The following is a 25,103-nucleotide window of genomic DNA, read 5'->3' on the forward strand; positions in this document are numbered from 1 at the left end:
CTGGCACCTTCCCCAAGCTGGCCATGGGGTTCTTTGTCCTGCAGCGTCTGAGGCTTTGAGCGGGAGACTTCTACCTGACTGAGGTCAGCATTTCATGGGCTGGGGATCTGGTGAAACCTCCTGGTCCACTCCAGGGTCTTTGCACTGGGAAAGCGGGAGAGGGGTTGAGTCACGCTAGGGATGACCCACTGAGTCCTCAGAGGGTGTATCCTTGGGTGTGAATCCTGCCTCTGCCGTCACTGGCTGGTGACCTCAGACGATTGACTCACCTTCTCTGAGCCTCAGTTTCTGCCTCTGTAAAATGGGAGAGTAATCCCTCACAACCCCTCAGGATTACTGAGAGGAATAGGAGAGAGAGTATTGGTCAGCACGGAATGGCTGCTGGGGGCTCTGCGTTCCCTTCTTTCCTCTGCTGGAGGGCTACTGCTCTCTGGGAGGTGGGTGGATGGATTTGTGTTTTTGTTTAAGTGAACAGATGTGTGTCTTTTCTGGTGGCCAGGAGTTGTCCCCTATAGTGTAAAAGCAAAGGGGTCAGGCCTAGTGGGATGGGTGGGGGGGTTCAGCTCTCAGATCCTGCTCCCCACCCCACCTCTGTCACTGCAGCTGCTTCTAGTTGTGCAGCACATTGTTCCTCCCTGACTGTTGCCTCCCTGCTCTATGCTGCTGTTTCAGCTCTGCCAACTGCATCAGCAAACGCCCAAGTCCTGAGATCTTTCCTTCAGCGGCATAGCCTGGCCCTAAGGCTGACCTCTCAGAGTTGGGGAGGGCACTTTCTGCAGGTCCGCATGAGATGCCCTGTCCACCTTCTCCTTCCCCCTCATGGGGTCGACCTACGTGGGGAGGGTTTATTACATGGCAAGTGCTGTGCTCATCCCTGAGTGTGTATTGGTACATTAAGTCTCGTGATACCTCTATGACAGGGGACGCTCATAATGCCCATTTTAGAGACGAGGTAACTGAGGCACAGGGAAGTTAAGTGAATTGCCCAGGGTCACTGAAGGCAATGAAGCAGATGTCTGCTAAGCACTGACTCTGCTGAGCACAGAGAGCACCCAGGACCTGGGGGGGAAGGGGGTGCGGGGGAGAGAGTGATAGGTCCCAGGTATGTGGATGAAGAGTCTCGTCTCACCTCCAGTCATCACCCTCTCACCTACCCCACTCACTCATTCATGATATGTGTGTGGCCCACGCTGTGTCAGGTGCCAGAGACCCAGTGGAGTCCAGAAAGGCAAGAATTAGCCCCTCTCTGGCCCAGGATGGATGAACCTGCTGTATGGAGCAGGCCTTTGCAGTGCGCATGGTGACGGAGCCACTGGCTGGGGGCAGGCCTGTGGGGACCAGACAGTGCCTCGATCGTAGGGTCAGGTGCTCTCAAGCTGGGGCAGCGGCGGCCCAGCGTGGCCCATAACTTGGGATTTTCCAAAAGAAGGCTGAGATCTTTAATTTTGTATGGAAGCTCCAGTTTGTAAATGTTGACAACAAATTCAGATGTATTAGAGTTCCAGTAAAGCCCACAGTGGGCCCAGTTTGCTACTACAATCTAGACTCACAGAGTGCCAGCTTCACCTGCCCCTTCCCACTGCTGACGACAGCGAGCACACAGAGGCCCGGGGTGGGGGGGCTGGCCAAAGACTCACAGCGAGCTCAGAGAATGGGGTCCCTGGTGTCTTGATCGCAGCCCAGTGCTCTCCTCCCACACGGCCCTCCTGGTGGAGCCAGTGTGCAGGAAGCAGGTTGCACGTGCACAGGGCGACTAAAGAGGGGGTTTTAGGGCGCAGTTAGGGGACCAGCAGGGCACACTGTAGCCCCTGGCCTGTCAGCTGTGGGAGCTGTCTCTCCAGACCTGAAGGGGAACCTGGTGAGACCTGAGGCCCTGGGAGGAGCAGTGGCCTTAGGCAGAGGTGACTGTGCCTGCGTGAGGAGCTAGGCTGCAGTCCCTCCAGGTCAGACTTTGTCAGCAAGGAGCAGAGCAGAAGGGGCATCTGGGACAGAAGGGGGCAAGCAGCAGGTTTGAGGGAGGGTGGCCATACAGGTGCTGCTGTCTGGGGATCAGAATCCCCTGAAGATGGCATCCCGCAGGCTTGGTGTGGTGTGTGCTTCCTGAGATGGGCAGCCCCAGGGTAGTCAGCCAGGCCTACCTGTGGTCTCCCGGAGGTGCTGGAGCCAGCTGCTGACACCCACGTGGAGACACCGTGGGAATGTGCGTTTGGAACACAGGGCAGAGGTCTGGGCTGGAGGTGGACACCCGATCAGAGGACAGCTAGGGCCACTTAGCAGATGGGTGAACACCTGAGCAAGGTCTCGTGATTCCTTCTCCATTACCACATGGGCCCTGAAGACTGGATGCAGGAACAGAGAGGCCAGGGGTCTTCCTGAGCTCGCTCAGCCGATGGGAGGCAGCGCAAGGCTCTCTGACTTGCTGGCTCTGTGCTCCCACCTACGCCCAGCTGTGGCCTTCAGTGTGGGGTGTTGTCAACCTGCCTCTCCTGGGCCCCTCGTGCTCTACTTTGAACAGTCACCAGTCACTCTGCAGGCTGCAGGGGGAACGAGACAAAGTACGGAGGTATTTGGGGGTGGTGAAGAGATGTGGTCAAGGGCTAGTGGAGTGGGGGCCGAGTGGCCAAGGCCCCAAGTATGTGGGTGGAGAGAAATGGAACCTTGCTGGGCGCAGCCACTGGGGGTTGGTCCTGGAAGGGCCCTGCCTGGCCCTGTGGCTTCCCGTTTGAAAACGCTGGGAGCCTGAGGTCACAGACTTGTGGGCCCCATGCCCTCACCAGTGCAGCCCCTCTGCCTAGCAGAGCCTTGTCGGGGGTTGTTCTAGTGCTGCTGCCTCTTCTCCAGGCAGCGTTTCTTGTCTACACCATTAGGGCAGCACGGTCACCTGGGACCTTGCAGGAAACCACACTGGTGCCCTGCTTCCTGTTTGCCTCTCAGAGGAGAGACCCCCACCTAGTTTTCACGTGACATTGTATTTTTTTACCAGTTACTATTAAGGTAAAAAGCAAGTTATGTTTACATTTCTCTTATTGTAAATACTGGCTCGGGAAAATCAAAATTGCTGTATAGTAAACAGTCTTTTCTTATTAAACTGATGTATGATGGACTGGTAATTAAATTAAATTGTCTGGAAAGAACAATAAAATAGAAGTAAATCTCTTATTAGATTCATGTGTAAAACAAAATGCTCTTCCAAGAGCCAGAATTCCATCAAACTCCGGTTTGAGTGTCACTATAATCTCTTAGGCAGCCGCAGTTTCTTAAACTAATAATGAAAGAGAGATAATTCACACTCCCTTTTTGAGGAGGAACAGGACACACCCCATGAGTCTTGGTGCAGTTCTGGAAACCCATACAATGGGTTTGTTTGAAGTTTGAGTTACATTGGCAGGGCCTGGGAGGGGTCCCCAAAGCCTCTTCTGGGAACATGGGAGGGAGAGGGGCCACTGGGGCCACCATGAACTTCAGTAGGTGGCGAACATGGTTAGAAGTGTAGAGACAGCCTGCATGGAGGAGTCACCGCTTTTGTTTCAGACGAAGGCCACCAGCTGCTGAGAGGCCATGATGCGCGTCTATCCTTGCTCACGTGCTCTGTTTTAGAAAGAGGCTCGCAGTGTTCTGATTCTGTAGCCATCTTTCAGTGACGGGTTCATTGTTTGGATGCGAGCTGTCCATTCCTGTGTCCAAGTATTTAGAACTGTTCTGTCTGTTCTGGGAAAGTTCTTTCCTCCTCAGGGATGGGGCTGGTCCTGTTGAGCTTTTGCCTCCAGGTTCCATTTGTCTGGTGACTCTTTTTAAGGGCAGAATCCTCTAAAAATGCCAGTTCCACACACTCCTTTTGAATAGAGCTAAGCCTGTCAAGAATCTTTGCATTGTTTGTGATAAGGGCAGCCCGTTCTTATGCAAGCTACTTTTCTCTCTTTGCATGGAGTCAGCTTCTCATTGACTGTACAAGTCTGAACAGAATTAGCCATTAAAATGCCGACGACAGGCACATACACACCACCTGCTTCCCGGGAGGCTATGGAGGGTACGGTCTGTCCACAGGTCATCCGGCCACTCAGCTCCCGCCTCCCAAAGCTTCCCAAGGACCAGCCTGAAGCCAAGTATTGCGGGGCCTCAGAACCCCAACATGTGGTCAAAGCCCACCATGACATCCCCCCATAACCATGGCTCCACCAGCCACGACACACCAACATCTAAGGGTTCCCCTTGGAACCCCAACTCCCACCAGGCATCGGGGACAGACCCTCAGTGAGGCTGCTCTGGGGGGAAGGGGCTCAGGGAGTACATCTTAGTCCCATAATTGTCCAGGCTCACTCTTCTTTCTCTCTCATCTGAGATAAAGTACATATGTGTGTACGGCACGTGTGTGCTTGTGTGATGGAAACATTTCAATCTTGACACTGTATGTTGCAACTCTAAAAAATAAAGACATTCTCCTATATTACCACATACTGTGATCCTACGCCATTCACCAGTCCTGATTCCATCTCTTACTCAGACCATATTCGTTTCTCTCTGCTTGTCCCACAGTGTATTGTATGTAGCTCTGTTTGTAAAGTAATATCTAATCGATGATTAAACATTACTTGGTTTATATTTGGTGATTGTATCTCGTGAGTTTCCTTCTTTCTAAAAGTCGTATTGAAGTATACCATAGATACTCTTGAGTATCATTTAATGTAGGTTAACAGTACTCCCTCATTTTTGTATTTTATATATATATATTTTTTTTAAATTTTAAATTTTAATTTTATTGGGTAACAGTGTATTTCTCCAGGATCCATCAGCTCCAAGTCAAGTCGTTGTCCTTCAATCTAGTTGTGGAGGCCACATCTCAGCTCCAAGTCCAGTTGCTGCTTTCAGTCCAGTTGCGGGGGGCACAGCCCTCCATCCCATGTGGGAATCGAACTGGCACGCGCTCTAACCAACTGAGCCATCCAGCCGCCCCTCCGGAAGCTCAGCGGCAGCTCATTTTCTTTAATCCAGTTGTGGAGGGCACAGCTCACTGGCCCATGGGGGATTTGAACCAGCACCCTTGTTAAGAACACACGCTCTAACCAACTGAGCTGACCAGCACCCTGTTATATTTTTTATAAAGTATAATGTATAGACAGTAAAGCACACAAGTCTTCATAGAGCAGCTCAGTGGATTTTCACACAGTGTAACCCAGGCAGCTCCTCCCAATCAAGATAAAAATGTCATATACTCGAGAATTGTCCCGGTGGTCTCTCAGTCAGTCTGTCCTCTCTACCCCACGGAAACCACACGCTGACTTCTACCACCATCAGTTATTCTTACCTGTTCATAAATTGTGTCATGGGAACCAGACGGTATGATTTTGCTTGTGTTTAGCTTCTTTGGTACAGAATAATGTGTCTGAGATTCACCCATGTTGTATGTAGCAGTAGTTCATTTAAAAAAAAATTGTTCTTTATTGTTCCATTATAGGAATAAATCATAATTTTATCTTTTCTCATGTGGAGGGCTTTTTGGGCTGCTTAGCTTTTGGCTGTGAATACAGTTGCTGTGAACATTCAGAAAGTATGAGCCTTTTGGAAGGTTTAGTCATTCATTTTTTTTTTAAAGATTTTATTGGGGAAGGGGAACAGGACTTTATTGGGGAACACTGTGTATTTCCAGGACTTTTTTTTTTTTTTTTTAAATTGGGGAACAGTGGTGTGTTTTTCCTAGGACTCTCATCAGCTCCATCCAAGTCAAGTTGTTGTCCTTTCAATCTTAGTTGTGGAGAGCGCAGCTCAGCTCCAGGTCTAGTTGCCCGTTGTTAGTTTCAGGAGGCACAGCCCACCACCCCTTGCGTGAGTCGAACCGGCAATCTTGTGGTTGAGAGGACGTGCTCCAACCAACTGAGCCATCTGGCCACCCGGAAGCTGAGCAGCAGCTCATTGACTTCATTCTAGTTGTGGAGGGTGCAGCTCGCTGGCCCATGTGGGAATCGAACCGGCAGCCCCGTGGCCCAGAGCTCGCGCTCTAACCAACTGAGCCACCAGTCGGCCCTAGCTGTTCATTTTTGTTGGTGTATATCTAGGAGTGGAATTACTGCATCAAAGGATTGGTTAGCATTAGCAGACACTGTCCGACAGTTTTTCGATGTGTATTCCCAGCTCACATCCCCACCAGCAAGGAGTAGGCGTTCAGTTGTTTCACACCGTTGCCAGCACTAGATGCCATTTTTTTCCTTTTAGCCAATAGGGTGGATATGTCGTGGTATCTCATTATGGTTTTAGTTTGCATTGCCTCGTAACTTATGGTGCTGAGCACATTTTCATATTACTATTGGCCATTTTTTTGGTCATTTGCCCATTTTTAAATCGAGTTTCTTTGTCTTGCTGCCTGATTCATAGGAGTATTTTATGTATTCTGATTATGCATCTTTTTTTGGATCACAAGTACCTTATCTCATTCTGTGAGTTTTCTTTCCACTCTCTTAATGATGTTTTCTGATGAGTACATTGCAAATACTATCTTCTGAGGAACACAGATTTCTAATTTTAATGAAATATAAATTAGTGATCTTTTATGTTAGCACATTTTGTGTGTTTGTTTTGTTTTGTTTTTTTTAAGGAAATCCTTGTCTACCCAGAGTCATGGAGCTATTTTTCTATGTACTAGACATTTTAACTTGTTTCATTTTTCACATTAGATCACATTTAGATTTGTTTCTTCGGATGATGTGAGTAGTAGTCAAAATTCATTGTTTTTCCAAATGGATGTTCATTTGACCCGACACCAGCTATTGAAAGGGACAGCTTTCCCCACTGCACTGTTATTTGTCAGGGATCAGGTGACTGTATATGTGTGTGTCTGCTTCCGTCCTCTCTTTTCTGTTCTATTGTTTTGCTGATTATCTTTGCACCCTGTCTCCATTTACTGTAGCTCTGTAGTTATTTTTGATATCTGATAGTGGGAATTTACCAGTTTTGTTCTTTTAAAAGATCATTTTGGCTATTCTAGGTTCTTTGCTTTTCCAATTTCTACATTTAAGAAGCCTGCTAGGATTTTTAAATTGGTATTATGTTTACTCTGTAGATCAATTTTGGGAGAATTGACATTTTAACAATATTACGTTTCTAATGCGTGAACTTGGTATATCCCTCGATTTATTCTTTGATTTCTTGATTTCAGCAGTTTTTTTTATAGTTTTGAGGATAGAGGTCTTACACATCTTTAATTAGATCTGTTCCTAGCTAATTACTTGTGGCTGGTGTTAGTTTTGTAACCATTGTGGGTCAGCAGTTGGTCTGGGCTCTCCCGACCTGGGCCATGTTTGTCTGATGGCAGCTGGGCTCACTTATGTATCTGTGCACCTGGGGGCTCCACTGTAGATGGCCTCGCCAGCACGGCTTGTCTCTGCTCCATTGTTCTCGTCGTCCAGCGGGTTAGCCCTGGTTTGTTCACGTCTTGGCAGGGTCCCAGGAGAGAGAGCAGAGGTGTCACTTTTGCTGTGACCTGTTATCCAAAGCAACGTACTCATGAGGCAGCCCAGATTCAGGGCATAGGGAAGTAGGTGCTACCTCTCTGCAAAGAATAGTGGCTGTTTTTGCAGTCCTCATGGGTAGGATGGCAGCATTTACCACCTGCCCCTGAGGGGTTGAATCCTTATTAATGTCCTCCACATACTAACTAGCCAGCTACGGCTGAAGTGAACCCATTGCCCACATGGCAGAAAGCACATTGAAATATTTTCAAGTCAGTTTCAGAAGGGTAACAGCCTGGGCTTTGGGGACAAGCAGAGCTGAGTTCTGATCTTGGTTCTGTCCCTTCCCTCACCTTTAAAGGAAAATAATGATCCCTAACTTGTGGGCTTCTTGGGAGAATTGTGAGGTGCCATCCTTGGAAGTCCCCATCAGGAGCTGCAATAAAGAGCTCTGCAGGCTGTGCCCCTGCCAGAAACAGCCCCAGCCTGGAGCCTGGCACCTTGGGCTATGGAGCTGAAGGTCAGGCTTGTTTCCAGGCAGTAGTGGGTAGGGGAGGCAGAGTGACCGTAGAGCCCAGGACCCTGATCCTAGCCCTGTACAGGATGGAGAGGCAGTGTTGAGTCCTCTGTGGGAGTGAGCTTGGGGAGGGAGCCTGAGGAGTGGGACCTTGCGTCCCTTGTGATCACCGATACAGAGCGAGGAACTTGAACTTCCCCTTTCTCCGCCTTCCTTGCTTCCTTGGAAGCTCTGCTGAGGAACTGGCACTGTGGAGCACACAGCCTGCAGTAGACCCTGCCCTGCCCCTGCCAGTACGTGTGGTCTGGGGCAAGTTGTGCCTCCTTCCTGGGCTGTCACCTGCTCATCTGTAAAGTGTGGGTGGGGTTAGGACCTTCCTAGAGATGGAGGAAGATGCAGTGGGTGCAAGCTTGGGCTCGGCAGGCAACTCGGCCGGGGCCAGGGCAGAGATCTGGCTGGTCATCGAGAGTCGCCGAGTGCCTCTTTGGCCAGGCTGGGTGGGAGCCAGTGGGCCAGGTGCTGACTTGGGCGTGGGTAGGCAGGCAGTAGGAAACAGGCGATGGGGAGGTGCTGGAAAGGGCAGTGGGGGCTGCGGCCGCCCACCGGGGTTCAGGGAGGCATCTCCAAGGGGCTAAAGTGGGTGGGCCCTGGTGGGTGGGCTTTGCCCAGCAGCTCCTGCTGTTTCTCAGTCTGCCATTTGTGCCTGATCCTGGGGCAGGTGACAGAGCTCCGGAACTGTCATTATAAGAGGACTTCAGGTGCTTCCTAACAGTCCTCCCGCCCGCCCCGCAGGCTGCTGGGAGCATCAGTTGCAGTATTCTCGCGGCTGTTTGCTCAGGCCTGCAGACATCCTGCCCAAAGGCACCTCTGGCACAGATGGCCTGCTCATCACCCTCTTGCCAGGGGTAGACATTTTTCTGCAGCATTCCCAAATCCACAATTCTTTTTTTTTAAATGTATTTTTCAATTATAGTTTACATACAATATTATATCAGTTCCAGGTGTACAACATAGTGATTTAGACATTTACCCTGATTTATCAGGATAAAGAGATCACCCTGATAAAGCTAGTACCCACCTGACACCACACATAGTTATTACCATATTACTGACTATATTCCTTATGCTGTGCTATTCCCCATGACTGTTTTTTAAATAGCAATTTATACTTCTTAATCCCACAGATCTTTAGGGCTTTAATGTCTGGCAAAAGGCACTGTCTGGAGGGGTTACAACCTCTGGGCTGGACGGTTCAGGACACCCATTGTCCTGTAATCAAAGGCAGTTAGCGTCTCCGGAGGCTCGGGGCTTGTCTTGAATGGGTGATCCCTGCACACGACAGGCAGCACAGAAATGGAAAAGGGGGAGCAGTGGCATGTCAGTTAGCTCCCTCCCTCCCCAGGGCCAGGCCCCCCCCCGTAACCCCTGCAACCACTTACTTGGTTCTGCTTCGAGAAATACTCCACGTATACCCACACTTCCCTTTAAAACGATAAAATACGTGCTATTCAGCATTGACCCTTTTCTTCTTAATTCTTCATAGAGCATTCAGAATTGTCCTATGTAAGTGCATGAAGATCTAACTAGTTCTTTTAAACACCTGCATAAGATTGGATGGACATAACATCAGTTATGTAGTCACTAGCCTGTTGATGGCATTTTGGTCGTTTCTGGACCTTTGCTCTTGGCTATGGCAAGCATGTAAGACATGCGTGTTTGTACCCATGGGGGTGTCTGTCAGCAGATTACATTTCTAGAAGGGGAACTGCTGGGTCACTTTTTTTTTTAATACAGCAATGTTTTACTTTCTTTTTATTGTGATAAAATGTAATCATTTTAAAGTGTCCAGTTCAGTGGCATTGAATACATTCCCCTTGTTGTAGAACCATCACCACCGTCCACCCACAGAACTTTCTCAGCTTCACCCTGGGACTTGGTCTCCATTAAACACTGACGTCCCCTCCCCCGCCCCTCCAGTCCCTGGCAACCTCTGTCCTGCTTTCTGTCTATATGAATTTGCCTATTCTAGGAACCCCATGTAAATGGAATCATATAATATTTGTCTTTTTGTGTCTGTCTCATGTCACTTTTTGGGTCACATTTTTAAAGACACTTTTAGTTTTCAGTCTTAGAATTTTCTAATCATACTACCTTTCTAAGTAATGTCTTTTTGTGAAGTATTTGTGAATAGAAGAGCTATGGGAGTTATGGGACTAGTTAGAGAAGCATTGAAAGTGGACACCCAGGAAGCACCAGCCAGTGGGGACAAAAGCTGGCCTGCCCTGAGCCCCTCCCCTCTCCCTGGCTGCGTGTGGCCGGAGTGCATTCTTTCACATCATGGCTGAGTCACCCCTTGTCCGGTTGTTGGGCGCTGAGTCGTTTCCTGTTTGGGGCTGTTGGTGGGTCTCCAGGTGGAGGCTGTGGTACCCGTTTCCCCTGGACGCACACTTGACAATGCAGTTGCTGCGTTATTGGCTTTGTCCATTTCCCACTCTATCTGCTTGTTTGCATCCAGGCAGGGTCCCGGAGCCCTGGTTCTGTGAGGCAGAGATACCAGAGCGTTCTGAAGCCAGGACGATGCTGGCCCATTCCGCTGTTAATCCCAGCGGGCCAGGGAGGGCCTGCTAGGCCAGGTGTGCAGCTGTCACAGTACGAGCTGGTCTCACCTGTGTGTGCAGGTCAGGATAACTGACAAGTGAGGAAGGGCATGCTCCCTGGCCTGAGCTTAGTGGACAGGAATGGGGAAGTCTGCTAAAACCCAGACGAAAGTGGGAAAGGTTGGCCAGCTTCTGCTAAAGGGGTGGTGGTTCTATCCGTGCATGTATTGGTCTTTTACTTTGTCTTTTAATTAAGCAACTGGAGAATAGTTGTGTGCCAGCGGGCAGGGAGGTACTGTTTCCTGAGCACTGGTTTGCCACACACCGAGACTTCTCACCTCCCCACTTTGTGAACTGTGGGCAGAGAGGTCATTTGCCCATTTACAGACAAGAAGGTGGAAACACAGAGGATGAGTGACTTGCTCGACTGCATTCCCAGAAGTGGGGGGGCCCTGCTGGTCGCTGGAGTTCCCCGTGTGGTGCAGCCCCGCCCATGCTCCCCTCTGAGACAGGTGCCCGCTGCCCTGCCGCAGGGAGGTGGTGTGAGTGATGTGGGTGGGCCACCATTTGAATCCCTCCCCCTTGGTTTTCTAAGCATGTGCCCTTGGGCAGTACAGCGTAAACTCTTAGATCTCTATTTACGCAGCTAGGGAATGAAGATAATCCTCTGACTTGGTGGTGTTGATGACAGTTTACATGAGGCGATATATATACCAAAGGCCTGGAATACCCCATCCGGTCCCAGGTTTCATCCGGTACCAGGTCTCTTCTGGCACTGGGGACCGCAAAATGACTCAGACCCATTCTTGGCTCCTGAGACCTTCTCAGTTTGGTGGTTGAGACAAATGTCACCTGACAGTGACACCATGGTAGTGTGTACCAAGTGCTAATGTGAATGAAGACAGAGGAAGCAGCTGTTTGTTCTGCCTGGAATGGAGGTGTGCTGGATGGGGGTGCAGTGGACAGAAAAGCAAGGAGTCACGTGGCTTAGCTCATTAAGAATGGGTAGTTGGACATTGGATAGTTGGACGAGGACAGGGAAGAAGTCCCATCGTGGGACAGCATGTGCAAAGACACAATGGCAGGTAAGCATGCATGGCCAGGGTAGACGGACATGAGCCTGGATGGGAGTGTGGGCTGTGGTGTGAAGTCCCTGGTGTTCACACCAGGGAGGGGTGCTGCTTCCTGTTGGGTGGCCATGGACTCTAGGGCTCCCTGAGATGACTCGGGGCTTGTGAATGCCGGGGCATTATGAGGAAAACCAAGTAGGGTGATGTCATGAGGGTTGGACTGGAGGTTAGTTTGGATACAGAAGTCAGATGATCCTCTCTGAGGAGGTGAGATTCCTGAAGGAGGAGAAGGGACTACAGAGAATGGGTAGGGAAACCCTACAGAGAATGGGGATTGAGTAGGGCACAGGGGAGGGCGGAGGATTCCAGGCAGAAAATATAGTCTGTGCAAAGGCTCTGGGGCAGGGATGAGCCAGAGGAGTGGGAGAGGGGATCAGAGGAGACGAGGTTGGCAGGGCCATACCAGATAGGTCTTTGTGAAGAAACAGGGCTCCTGGGGCCTGTAGACCAAGAAGAGACACGGTCTGGTTGATATTGGTGAACTGTCATTCTGGCACCATCCGGAAGATGGATTGCAGGAGGACCCAGGTGAGAGCAGGCAGCCTGGTGGAGTGAGGGGGGAGGTGGGCCGGACTAGGAGTCACTTTGGAGGTGAGCAGCGGGGGATGGGTTGGAGGAGGGCGGTGAGGAATGAGGAGTGGGCAGGAGGGCCCTGGGATTGACAGAAGTGCTTCGCTGATACTAAGAAGACCCAGGGAAAGGTGGTTTGGGAGAAGTCAGTTGCTAAACGGATTCCGGCCATGGGAACACCAGGGAGATGCCCAGTGGTTCTCGGTTGCCCGGTGTCTCATTGGTTTGTTCAGCAAATACTCTGAACAGCCACTGTGGGCCAGCGTTGTGTGTGTGTAGGAGGCTGAGGCCAGAGTGGGATGTGCAGGAGGGATGAGGTGCAGAAGACACTTAAAACTCAGAGACTGAATGAGATCGGCCAGGGTGGGGGCTGGGAGAACAGAGGCCCCAGGACTGAAACCCTGAAAGGCTGGTGCCCAGGAACTGAATATGAACCAGAGAGACAGGGCAGGGAAGGGGACCTGGGTGGCGGAGAGGACCTCTTGGCTGAGCCTAGAAGCATTGGGCTGGGAGGACGTGGGTCCTCTGGTCAGGGAGACGGGCTGCCTGGCCCTGCCTCCTCTGTACTGGATGGTACCAGGCAGCGCCATGCTTCGCCCCATACTAGTTCCCCTCCTCCAAGTGGGTGGCCCTTCCAGCATGAGGGGTCACGGCCCCTGAGTTCCTTTTTCTGAAAAGGAGGGAAGCCAGGGTGGGAAAGGCCAGGAGAGAATGGTGGGAAGTCTGCCAAACACAGGCTGAAACCTGGCGTCTGATCAAGGAGGGGGCTGTTCGATCCCCAGGAAAGCAGAACCACCTCTCAGGCTGGTGGTGGTTAGTTCTGCAGAGTAGACCTTCAGAATCAGCTGCATCAACTCACCTGCTTGACAGCCGTGGGGAAGCTGAGGGTTGGAGGGGGGAAGGGCAGATGGAAGTTGAGGCTTGGGACTTCTAAGCCCCTACCTGGTCTGTCAAGTACTCATACATAGTAACTGTGAGAATCAGAGTACTTGGACCTGTGCCTGGCCCATGGCTAGTACCCCATTCATTTCAGCTGTTACTGTTATCCTGATAGAGCACGCATCTCGGGTTGCCTGGCTGAGACCCAGGGATCTATTGCAATCTCCTGATCTCTGTGAAGCAGTCTTGGAGAAAGCTTAGAAGAGAAAGCGTTCAGTCCAGTAAAAGAAAGGGCATTGTGATCCTCAACTAGGCAGGAAAGGGACAGGCTGCCTGGCTGAAGTGAGCCTTCCAGCACCGGAAGTATTCCAACAAAGGGGAGACTCCCATGTGTCCAGAGTGTAATTAGAGAGGATTAACACGGAATGGTGGTGTCACTCTCAGTGGCCGCTCAAGTTCCATTGGTAGGCGTTCTGGGCCTGGTGTATCTGTGCTGTGCTACATTCCCATGGTGAGACCAACACTGCTGTCGGAAACAGGTTCTCAGTTGCCTGGTGTCTCATTGGTTTGTTCAGCAAATACTCTGAACACCCCCTCTGTACCAGGCACCGTGCCAAGATAAATAAAACCCCTAGGTCTTGAAGCAGAGATTGCAGAGGAGGACACAAACTAACAATTTAAAAAGAGAGTTCATAAACAAACAGGAGAATTTCACATAGTGATGAATGCTATGAGGAGATTTAAGTGAGTGACGTGATGAAAGAGTAACCGGGCTGGTTGGATGTACTGTCTGTTGCCATACAGGTATTTCACACTGTTATGGACTCAGTTGTATTGAAATTTTCCTTTTGTGTGTGGATTGTATTTCCTTTCCCTCCAGCTTTATTGCTTTTATTTAGCTATAATTGACATACAAGATCAGACAATTAAGTTCGCAAACTGATCCTAGAAAAAGTGCTACATCCCTCATTGCTGAATATCACTACGGTCACCTTCAAAGTACTCCCCTTGGGAAGCTATGCACCGACACCAGAGCTTAGTCCACCCTTCAAAGCAATTTTGGAACTCTTTTCCTGGAATGGCCATCAGAGCTGTCATCATATTAGCCTTGATGTCCTGAATGTCATCAAAATGTCTCCCTTTCAACATTTCCTTTGTCTTTGGGCAAAGAAAGAAGTCATTGGGGGCCAGATCAGGTGAGTAGGGAGGGTGTTCCAATACAGTTATTTGTTTACTGGCTAAAAACTCCCTCACAGACAGTGCCCTGTGAGCTGGTGCATTGTCGTGATGCAAGAGACATGAATTGTTGGCGAAAAGTTCAGGTCGTCTAACTTTTTCACGCAGCCTTTTCAGCACTTCCAAATAGTAAAATTGGTTAACTGTTTGTCCAGTTGGTACAAATTCATAATGAATAATCCCTCTGATTCAAAAAAGGTTAGCAACATTATTGCAACAAGTTCTCGAACTTAGAATTTAATTGTCAGACCTGGTACAACATTATGTAAGTTTAAGGTATACAATGTAATGAACGTGTGTGTGTGTGTATGTGTGTGTACATATATGTATGTGTATATATGTGTGTGTGTATATATGTATATATACACACACACACACATACACACTCTAATGAGTCTGGTTAAAACCTCTATCAATCCACATAATTACATTTTTTTCCCCTCGTGATGAGAACACTTAAGATGTACTCTCTCAGCAACTTCCAAGCGTACGGTGCAGTATTAACTGTAGTCACTCTGCTGTATATTAATTAGATCACCAGAACTTTTTTATCCTATAACTGGAAGTTTGTACTCTTTGACCAGCATCTCTCCATTTCCTGCACCTCCCATCTTCTGGTAACCACTAGTCTGCTCTGTTTCTACCAGTTAAGCTTTTCGAGATTCCATATATAAGTGATACCATGCACTGTTTGTCTTTCTCCAACTGACTTATTTCATTTAGCATAATGCCCTTCAGCTTTACCCATGTTGTCACAAATGACAGGATTTCCTTCTTTTGTATGGTGGAATAGTATTTCATTGTATATACAGAGAGGGTGCCAAAAAAATGTATACACATTTTAAGAAAGGAAAACTATTAAAATTGAAATACTCCATATATACCAATAACAAAAGATGAATACATGTCATGTTTGACTTCTGCAAGTACAAGAGGTGCTCAAAGTGGTTACCATCAGCGTCCAGACATTTCTGATTACGGTGAACTACTGCCTGAGCGACATTGACCAAGTGTCCACTTGGCACCCCTGGTACATGCCACATTTTCTTTATCCAGTCATCTATTGATGGGCTCTTAGTTGGTTTGCATGTCTTGGTTATTGTGAATAGTGCTGTAATGAACAGGGTTGCCTACAAGGTGTGATCAAACAATATGGTGAATGTTTAAATTTTAAATAATTATTACAGTAAAAGACACATTGCCATTAATCCCCCTCATTGTTCTTGCCACTTTCTGAAGCAGTTCTGGAAGTCCTCTTTCATGAGTGTCTTTAGTTGCACTGTCGTGGCTGCCTCCATGTCCTGAATCTATTCAAAACGTTTACTTTTCATGGTCATTTTGACTTTGGGGAAGAGCCAGAAGTCGCACGGTGCCTGATCTGGTGAATAAGGTGGATGAGGACACACCGTAATGTTTTTACTTGACAAAAATTGCTGTATCAGAAGTGATATGTGATCACAAAATAAGGTGAATGCTGATGCCGGATGCCATCCAGTGGAAAGGCAGGGATCTTCCATATGGGAAGCAGTGTGTTGAACCTTAGTAACAGTGTGTGACAAGTGTCAGCTTGTTCAGTGCAGTCAGTTGGGTGTGAGCTACGGTTGAGAGAAGGTGTGTTTTAAAGTATATCATGAATCATCCTTCATCATGGCAACACTCTGTGTCACACATCACAGACTAGGCTCTGGTGAAGTGCTTCTCAAGAGGAGCACTTCAAAGATGACTGTAGTGATATTCAGCAATGAGGTACGGAGCAGTTTTTCTAGGATGAGTTCGCGCACTTAATTGTCCGACCTCCTACATTCCCACCAACAGTGTATGAGGGTTCCTTTTTCTCCACAGCCTCTCCCACTTGTTATTACTTGTCTTGTTGATGATACCCATTCTGACTGGGGTGAGGTGATATCTCATTGTAGGTTTTATTTGCATTTCCCTCATAGTTAGTGAAGTTGAACATTTTTTCATATATCTGTTGGCCGTTTGTATCTCTTCTTGGGAGAAGTGTCTGTTCAGGTCCTCTGCCCATTTTTTAATTGGATTGTTTTTTTATTGTTGAGTTATATGAGTTCCTTATATATTTTAGATATTAGCCCCCTTTCCAGAGGTCTTATTTGCAAATATCTTCTCCCATTCAGTTGGTTGCCTCTTTGTTTTACTGATGGTTTCTTTTGTGCAGGAGCTTTTTAGTTTGATAGTGTCCCATTCATTTATTTTAGCTTTTACTTCCCTTGCCTTTGAGGTTAAATTCATAAAATCATCTCTAAGACCAAGGTCCATAAGTTTAGTACCTATATTTTCTTCTATGCATTTTATTGTTTCAGGGTTATGTTTAGATCTTTGATCCATTTTGAGTTAATTTTTTGTGCATGATGACATAGCAGTCTAGTTCCATTCTTTTTCATGTGGCTTTACAATTTTCCCAGCACCGTTTATTCAAGAAGTTTTCTTTTCTCCATTGTATGTTTTTGGCTCCTTTGTAAAAAATTATTTGCCCATATATATGTGGATTTATTTCTGGGTTCTCAGTTTTGTTCCATTGATCTGTGTGTCTCAGCCAATACCATGCTATTTTGGTTTTGTCGCTTTGTAGTATATAAACTGAAGTCAGGGAGTATGATACCCCTCCAGCCTTGTTTTATTTTCTTAGGATTGTTTTGGCTCTTTCGGGTAATTTGTGGTTCCACACAAATCTGGTGATTTTTTGTTGTTGTTGTTATTATATTTCCTTAAAAAATGCCATTGGGATTTTGATGGGGATTGCATTAAGTCAGTATATTGCTTTGGGTAATGTGGCCATTTTAACTATGTTGATTTTTCCAGTCCATGAACACAGATGTTTTTCCATTTCTTTGTATTTTCTTCAGTTTTCTCTTAATTATGTCTCATAGTTTTTGATGTATAGATCCTAAAGAATCATGTCATCTGCAAAAAGTGGCAATTTAACTTCTTCATTCCCAATTCAGACACCTTTTATTTCTTTCTCTTGCCTGATCTGGCGAGGACTTCCAACACTGTTGAAAAGCAGAGGTGATAGGGGACAGCCCTGTCGTGTTCCTGAATGTAGAGCAAAGGGCTTCAGTTTTTCACCGTTAATTATGATATTAGCTGAGGTTTTGTTATATATGGTCTTTATTATGTTAAGGTGTTTTCCTTCTATACCCATTTTATTAAGTGGTTTTTTGTTTTGTTTTTAAGATTTTATTGGGGAAGGGGAACAGGGGAACAGGGTGTACTTCCAGGACTTTTTTCCAAGTCAAGTTGTTGTCCTTTCAGTCTTAGTTGTGGAGGGCGCAGCTCAGCTCCAGGTCCAGGTCCAGTTGCCATTGCTAGTTGCAGGGGGCGCAGCCCACCATCCCTTGTGGGAGTCGAGGAATCGAACCGGCAACCTTGTGGTTGAGAGGACACGCTCCAACCAACTGAGCCATCTAGGAGCTCAGCGGCAGCTCAGCTCAAGGTGCCGTGTTCAATTTTAGTTGCAGGGGGCGGAGCCCACCATCCCTTGCGGGACTCGAGGAATTGAACTGGCAACTTTGTGGTTGAGAGCCCACTGGCCCATGTGGGAATCGAACCGGCAGCCTTCGGAGTTAGGCGCACGGAGCTCTAACCGCCTGAGCCACCCGGCCGACCCTATTAAGTGTTTTAATCATAAATGGATGTTGTGTGTAGTCAGATCCTTTTCTGCATCCTTGTGCCCCTGGGATGAACCCCACTTGATCATGATGTATAATCTTTTTAATATATTGTTGTATATGATGCGCTAGCATTTTGTTTAGGATTTTTGCATCTGTATTCATCAGAGATACTGGTCTGTAGTTTTCTTTTTATGTGTTATTCTCACTAGGTTTTGGTATCAGGATAATGTGGGCCTCATAAAATGAGTTAGGGAGTATTGCCTTTTTCTCCCAATTTTTTGGAAGAGTTTGAGAAGGATAAATATTAAATAATATTTAACTGGTAGAATTCACTAGTGAAGCCATCTGGTTCTTGACTTTTTACTTTTTGGGAAGGTTTTAGATGATTGTTCCAAATTCCTTACTGTTGATCGGTCTATTTAGAGTTTCCAGATCTTTGTGATGCAGTCTAGGAAGGCTATATATTTCTAATATTTCTATATATGTCCATTTCTTCTAGGTTGTTGAATTGGGTGGCATATAGTCCTTCATAGTATTCTTGGATGATCCTTTGTATTTTTGTGGCATCCATTGTAACTCCTCTTTCATTTCTGATTTTGTTTGAGTGTTTTATCTTGTTTCCTTAGTGAGTTTAGCCAGGAGTTTATCAATTTTATTAATCGTTTCAAAGAACCAGCTGTTGGTTGCATTAATTTCTTTCTGTTGTCTTTTTGTTCTCTATTTCATTTAGTTCTGCTCTGATATTTATTATTTCCTTCCTTCTGCTGACTTTGGGCTTCACTTCTGCTTCTTTTCCTTGTTCTTTAAGATATAATGTTAGGTTGTTTATTTGGGATTTTTCTTGTTTGTTTAGGATAGGCCTGCAATGACACGAACTTCCCTCTTATTACTGCTTTCACTGTGTCCCAAAAGTTTTGATATGTCATGTTGTCATTCTCCATTGTCTCTATGTATCTTTTGTCCTCTCCTTTTATATATTCTTTGACTCAGTAGTTTTTCAGTAGCATCTTGTTTAAATCTCCATATATTTGTGGGTTTTTTTTCTTGCTTTGTTTTTATAGTTGATTTCCAATTTCAAAGCGTTGTAGTCAGGGAATATACTTGGTATGATTTCAGTCTTCTTAAATTTGTTGAGACAGTTTTATTTTCCAACATATGGTCTACCCTTGAGAATGTTCCATGTGCACCAGAGAAGAATGTATATTCTGGTATTCTGGGATGAAAGGTTCCGTGAATGTCGATTGTGTCCATTTGGTCTAATAGTATGTCATTTAAGGCCGACATTTCTTTATTGATTTTCTGTTTGGATCGTCTATCCATAACTGTCAATGGGGTATTTAGGTCACCACTATAATTGTGGTTTTTTTGTTAGTTTCTCTCTTTAGTTCTGTTAGTAATTTATATATTTTGGTGCTACCTGAGTGGGTGCATATATATTGGTAAGTATTATATCTTCTTGATATATTGTCATTATCCCTTTATCATTATAAAATGTCTATCTTTGTCTCTTGTTACTTTTCCCCCCCTTTCTTCCGCCTCCCCCCTCTACTCTGGTTCAAGCCATTGTCTAGTTGTGTAGGACATAGCTCCCTGGCCTATGCTGGTATGATGAGCCTTGCACTCCCCTGGCTGAGGCGATCTTCAGTAGGCTGCTCACAGCAGCTCACGGCAGCTTTCTCTGGCTGCCAGCTGCTCATGCTTGTTGCTGGCCACTCACGCTGGCTGCCAGCCACTCACGCTGGCCACTGGCCACTCATGGCAGCACACGGTAGCCCATGGCAGCACACAGCAGCCTGCGGCAGCACACAGCAGCCCACCTCAGCTCACGCCAACCTCCAGCTACTCACCGCAGCCCAGTTCCAGAGAGAACTGTTGTTCACAATCTTAGCTCTAGAGGGCGCAGCTCACTGGCCCATGTGGGAATCAAACCGGTGACTTTGGCATTGGGAGCACAGTATTCCAACCACCTGAGCCACCGGGCTGGCCCCTCTTGTTACTTTTTTTAATTGTGAAATCTATTTTGTTAGATATAAGCACAGCTATACCCACTTTTCTCTGTATGCCATTTGCTTAGAGTGTCATTTTCCACCCTTTTACTTTGAGTCTGTATTTGTCCTTGCAGATGAGATGTGTCTCCTGAAGACAGCATATGGTTAGGTTTTGTTTTTTGATTCAATCTGCTACTCTGTGCCTTTTTATTGGTGAATTCAGTCCATTTACATTTAGGATGATTATTGATATGTGAGGATTTCCTATAGCTATTTTATCTTTTTTCTGGTAGCTCTGTGTCTCCATTGTTTCTTTGCCATTGTGTTTCTGTTATTTTAGTTTGATGGTATTCTACGATTTTCCCTGTTTCTTCTGTTTTTGTGTTATGTGTTTCAATTCTGGATTTTTGGTGTAGTTACCATTATGTTTATGCAAAACAAAGTTTCATATACACAGTAGTACTTTTTCTTCTGAATGCACATTATCTCCATTCCCCTTTGCAAATTCAGACCTTTAGCTTTTATGTATTTGTTGTCACAAATTATCCTTATATATGCTGTAAGTTCATTTCTGACTTGCATTAGCTATTGTCTAATTTTTCTCTCTTTTTTAATGTTTTTAATCCCCTTTAATCTTTATGTTACATTTAAGTGTGTAATAACCTACTCTGAACAAGGGTTGCAATTTTGTGCTTCTGTCTGTTAGTCATCTTACTCATATTTTTGTATCCTTTTGTCTTTTTTTTGTTTCAGGTAGAATAACCCCCTTCAGTATTTCCTGTAAGGCAAGTCTTGTCGTGGTAAATTTCCTTAGCTTCTCTATGTCTGAAAAAAAAAAATTTATTTCTCCTTCGTATCTAAAGGATAACTTTGCTGGATATATTGTTCTTGGCTGGTAATTTATCTCTTTCAATAGTTTGAATCTTTTACTCTATTCTCTCCTAGATAGTAGAGTTTCTGCTAAAAAATATGATCATCAAATGGGATTTCCTTTATAGGTTACCATCTTCTTTTCCTTGGCTGCCTTGAGAATTCTTGCTTTGTCATTAGTTTTAGACAGTTTTAATATAATGTGCCTTGGAGAAGGCCTTTTTGGATTGAGATAACTAGGTGTTCTGTTTGGTTTTCGGATTTGAGGATCCAGTTCTTTCCATAGGTTTGGGAAGTCCTTAATCAAATATTTATTTGAATAGGCTCTCTGTTCTCTTCTCTCCTTCTCCTCCTGCTGGTACGCCCATTATTCTTATATTGCTCTTTCTGATGGAGTCAGATAGTTTTTTCTTTTTTAACTTCTCAAGTCTCTTCTTCCATCTGCATCATTTAGAGTTCTATCTTTGATGTCACTAATTCTTTCTTCTATCTGGTCAGCTTTGTGTTCTAAGCTCCCTAGTTCATTCTTCATTTCTTTTATAGAGTTCTTCGTCTCCAGAATGTATGTTTGGTTCTGTTGTAATGTTTCAGTCTCTTTGGTGAAGTGCTCCTTTTGTTCATTGATTTTATTTCATTAAACTGCCTGAGTTTTCTTGCATCTCGAGTTTATTCAGACCTGCAATCTTGAATTCTCTGTCATTTAAATCACATATTTCCATGTCTTTACATTTATTTTCTGGAGAGTTTTTTCATTTCCTTTCTGAGCTGCCTTGTTACCTTGGTTGTTCATGATGTTTAATGGATTATTTCTCTGCCTCTGTATTTATGGGAATGAACTCTGCCTTTTTAAAATTTTTTTTTTAAGAGCGATACCTCTTTAGCAGGTTGATAAGAAGAGGTCTTTCTTTTGTTTTCCAGTAGGTGGTGCAGGAGCATTCTTTTCAGGTCAGTGGGAATGTCTTGTATTCCCCAGGGAGGTGCGCGTCTCCTCTGTGACCAGGTTCCCTTGGTCTCAGGGTACCATCCCCATGAGTGAATGTGATGGTGTTCTAAGCGCATGAAATCCCAGGGCTGTCCTCTGCAACCAGGTGCATTGCTGCACTGCCCGAGGTGTCCCAGGTGCGCCCACTGAGATCAGCTGATATGGGTGGGTGCCAGGTGGACTGGGAGAGGCCGCAAGTGTGTTTGTGTCTTTGTTCTTCTCCCAGACCTCAGCGCTGTATCTCCACCCCTTTCACTGGGATTAGCCTTCGTGTCTGCCTTTCAGGAACTGTCTCTCCAGTTTTCAGACCTGTTATTGATATTTTTTCCAGTAACTTGACACTCACTGCTATAGCTTCTTCGGGGGCCTGCTGCTAGTTCTGGGAGGGTGAGGGGAAGCGAGCTCTGGAGTGTGAGGGGAGGCAACCGGGCTCTGTGGCTTTTTGTTCTCCCTGGCAATGGTGGCTGCTAGACCATAGCTGTCACACCTCTGTATTCTGTGTCTGCCCTGCGTTCAGCTGTAGTATATGCTGATCACTCGAGCAAGAATGCTCAGGGTTACAGAGAGCACACGCTGCAACCTGACCCCTCCCCTCTCTGGGCTGTGTCCCCCATCTCTGCACTTCCCTCTTCCCTTCTCTCCTGCTCACCCCGATTTGTCCACCTTCAGATGTTTCATTGTGCGGATCTCTCAGACATGTTTGTTTGTTGAGCGGAGAATCCTTTGTTGAATTCTAGCCGTTCAACTTGCTTTAACTTTAAGAGGAGAAACCAAGGGACCTCTCACGCCGCCTGTTTCTGACATCAGTGTTCTTGGGTATTCTTAAACATTTCCTTTTCTGAATGAATTTTCGAATCACATAGACAAATTGCATGACAAATTATGTTGGGACTTTGGGTTTGCATTGAAATTACCGTGTTTCCCCGAAAATAAGACCTAGCTGGACAGTCAGCTCTAATGCGTCTTTTGGAGAAAAAGTTAATATAAGGCCTGGTCTTGTTTTGCTATAAGACTGGGAATTTATTATAATATAATGTAATATAATATACTATGTGATATAAAAAATAAACATAATATACTGGGTCTTATTAATTTTTGCTCCAAAAGACGTGTTGGAGCTGATTGTCTGGCTAGGTCTTATTTTTGGGGAAACATGGTAATAGGTTAAATAGAGGAGAATTGACATCTTTAAGGTATTGAATATTCCCCTGCAGATACACAGTATATATTTTTAATAAAGTATACTGTTTTATCTATTAGACAATTTTTTCTTCATGTAGATTTAGCATGTTTACTATACATTTATTTCTAGAATTGTTTCTGTTTTCAATGGGATTGTTTTTTTCCTACTACCTTTTCTATTTAATTGTTGCTGATGTATAGGAAAGCCACTAATTTGAATATGTTGATTTTGGTTTTGGCTAGCAAATAATAATAGTAGTAGTAATACTACTAGTAGTAATACTAGTAGTAGTAACAATAATAATAATAATACTAAGTTTTTAGTGTTCATTTACTACTTTGTTTTGATTCCCTAGGAAGATGAACCCATGACATCTACAAATAATGACCATCGTCTCTTTCTTTCTAATAGTTCTCGTGCCTCTTCTTGTCTTGCTTTATTGCATTTGCTAGCATCTCTAGGAAGCTGCTAAGTAGTAGCAGTGTCAGTTGACATTTTTGTCATATTTCTGACTTAAGTGGGACATGTGTCCAGTGTTTGACTATTGAGTGTGATGTTTGTGACTTGTTCCTGAGAGACACCAGTTATCAAGAATTCTTTCTATCCTCCTGGTGCCTTAGAACAGCTCTTAAGTTATTACTGAAGCTTATTTTCCCTGTTTCACAGAAGGTAATTGAAGCTTAGAAAACTTTGGTGACTTGAAATGTCCGGTTAGCAGATAAAACTGATGATGCTAGCAAGTGCTCATTCTGTTCCTGGAACCCTGTAGGCTGCGGACACCCCTTGGTGCATTTGTTCCTCCGCCCTACAGGTTACGTGAATTGCTCTAGGATGTTTAGAGGTCCTGTAGGCTTCAGCAGCTGTGCAGACATTAGGTCCTCATAGCAGAGAAGGGCACTGAGTCTTTGGGAGGAGACACAGCTGCACGTGGTAGCACTAAGAAGTAGAGCCAGGCCCAAAGTTACTCCATTGCTCCCTGCTGCCCCGGCATTTACATAGGTGTTCCAGATGAGCTTTATTTTTGAATGTCATTTCTTTTAAGACCTCAGAATAGAATTGTTGGGTCAGTTGTACTCCTCATTTCCTGGCACCTTACACCTTTACAGCTTTGCAAGGCTTTCTTTTATTTATGTGTTTTATGTATTTCCTTTCCCCATTGCCATCCTCTGTCCCTACCATAGGCAACAGTTCTCTTCTGTTAAATTTGTGGATTTTTTTTTATGTGTTCTTGCAGAATGTGTATCACTATTTTGTGTGCAATCTTTTGAATTTGTGTAATGATCTCACTTGAGTTCTTCCTTTTGTCCCCCAGCGTTCTGTTCCGTGCTGCCCCTGTTGCTGTGCGTACATGTGTGCAGCTTCATGTTGTATGCTCATCTAGTCTGTTTTCTCTGGTAGTTGTGGAGTTCTACATGGAGGATCTCTCCAAATTCTCTTCATCCGCTTCCCCAGCATGAACTGCAGACTGCGTGCAACAACCCCCTCCCACAGGAATCTCGAGCACGCCTTCTTGTGGTGGTTGCATTCTGGGCCATGGGTACCCGGGAGCGGACCCAGCAGGTCCTGGCAGAGGTGCACACTCAGCAGTGTAGGTGCTGCCAGGTCTCCCAACACTGGCTGCCTCCCCACTGCCACCCCAAGAGCCCATTTATTGCTCTTGCTGATTTTTCCACTTTCATAGGTATTTTATGTTGGGGTTGTTTTTGTGTGTGTGTGTTGTTAATTTTCAGGAGGTTATTATATTTTCTTAATAGCAATTCTTTTTCAGTTTTAGACATTCCCAAATTGTACACCTGTCAGCAGTCTGTTACATTTGTTCCTGGAGGCGTTTGTGACACAGAGAATGCTAATTTTCAGGTGGTCAGTTCACCCGCTTCTTAGTGCACGGTCTGTGCCTTTGAGTTTAAGGTGTTCTCCCTGCCCCCAGCTCCTCCCAACCTCCCCCGGCACAGAGAGTTTTCTCCACTAACTTAGTTCTGTGAACTTTTCTGAGTTTTAAACGTCTCTTGCTCTTGCTGTTGCTTTCTTACGTCTTGTCCTCCTTGGAGTGCTGTGTCATTGGAAGCCAAGCCTGAGCTGG

At 45.8% G+C, this 25,103-nt stretch overlaps 1 protein-coding gene across 2 annotated transcripts in view; it reads left to right on the forward strand.

Annotated features, from left to right (window-relative positions):
• The window catches only part of FBLN2 (fibulin 2), a 100,499-nt gene that overhangs the window by 42,617 nt on the left and 32,779 nt on the right, over nt 1–25,103 (forward strand). The gene's annotated exons all lie outside the window — the stretch shown is intronic.

Source organism: Rhinolophus ferrumequinum, chromosome 2 (assembly GCF_004115265.2).
Source record: "Rhinolophus ferrumequinum isolate MPI-CBG mRhiFer1 chromosome 2, mRhiFer1_v1.p, whole genome shotgun sequence".
NCBI classification, from domain to species: Eukaryota; Metazoa; Chordata; class Mammalia; order Chiroptera; family Rhinolophidae; genus Rhinolophus; species Rhinolophus ferrumequinum.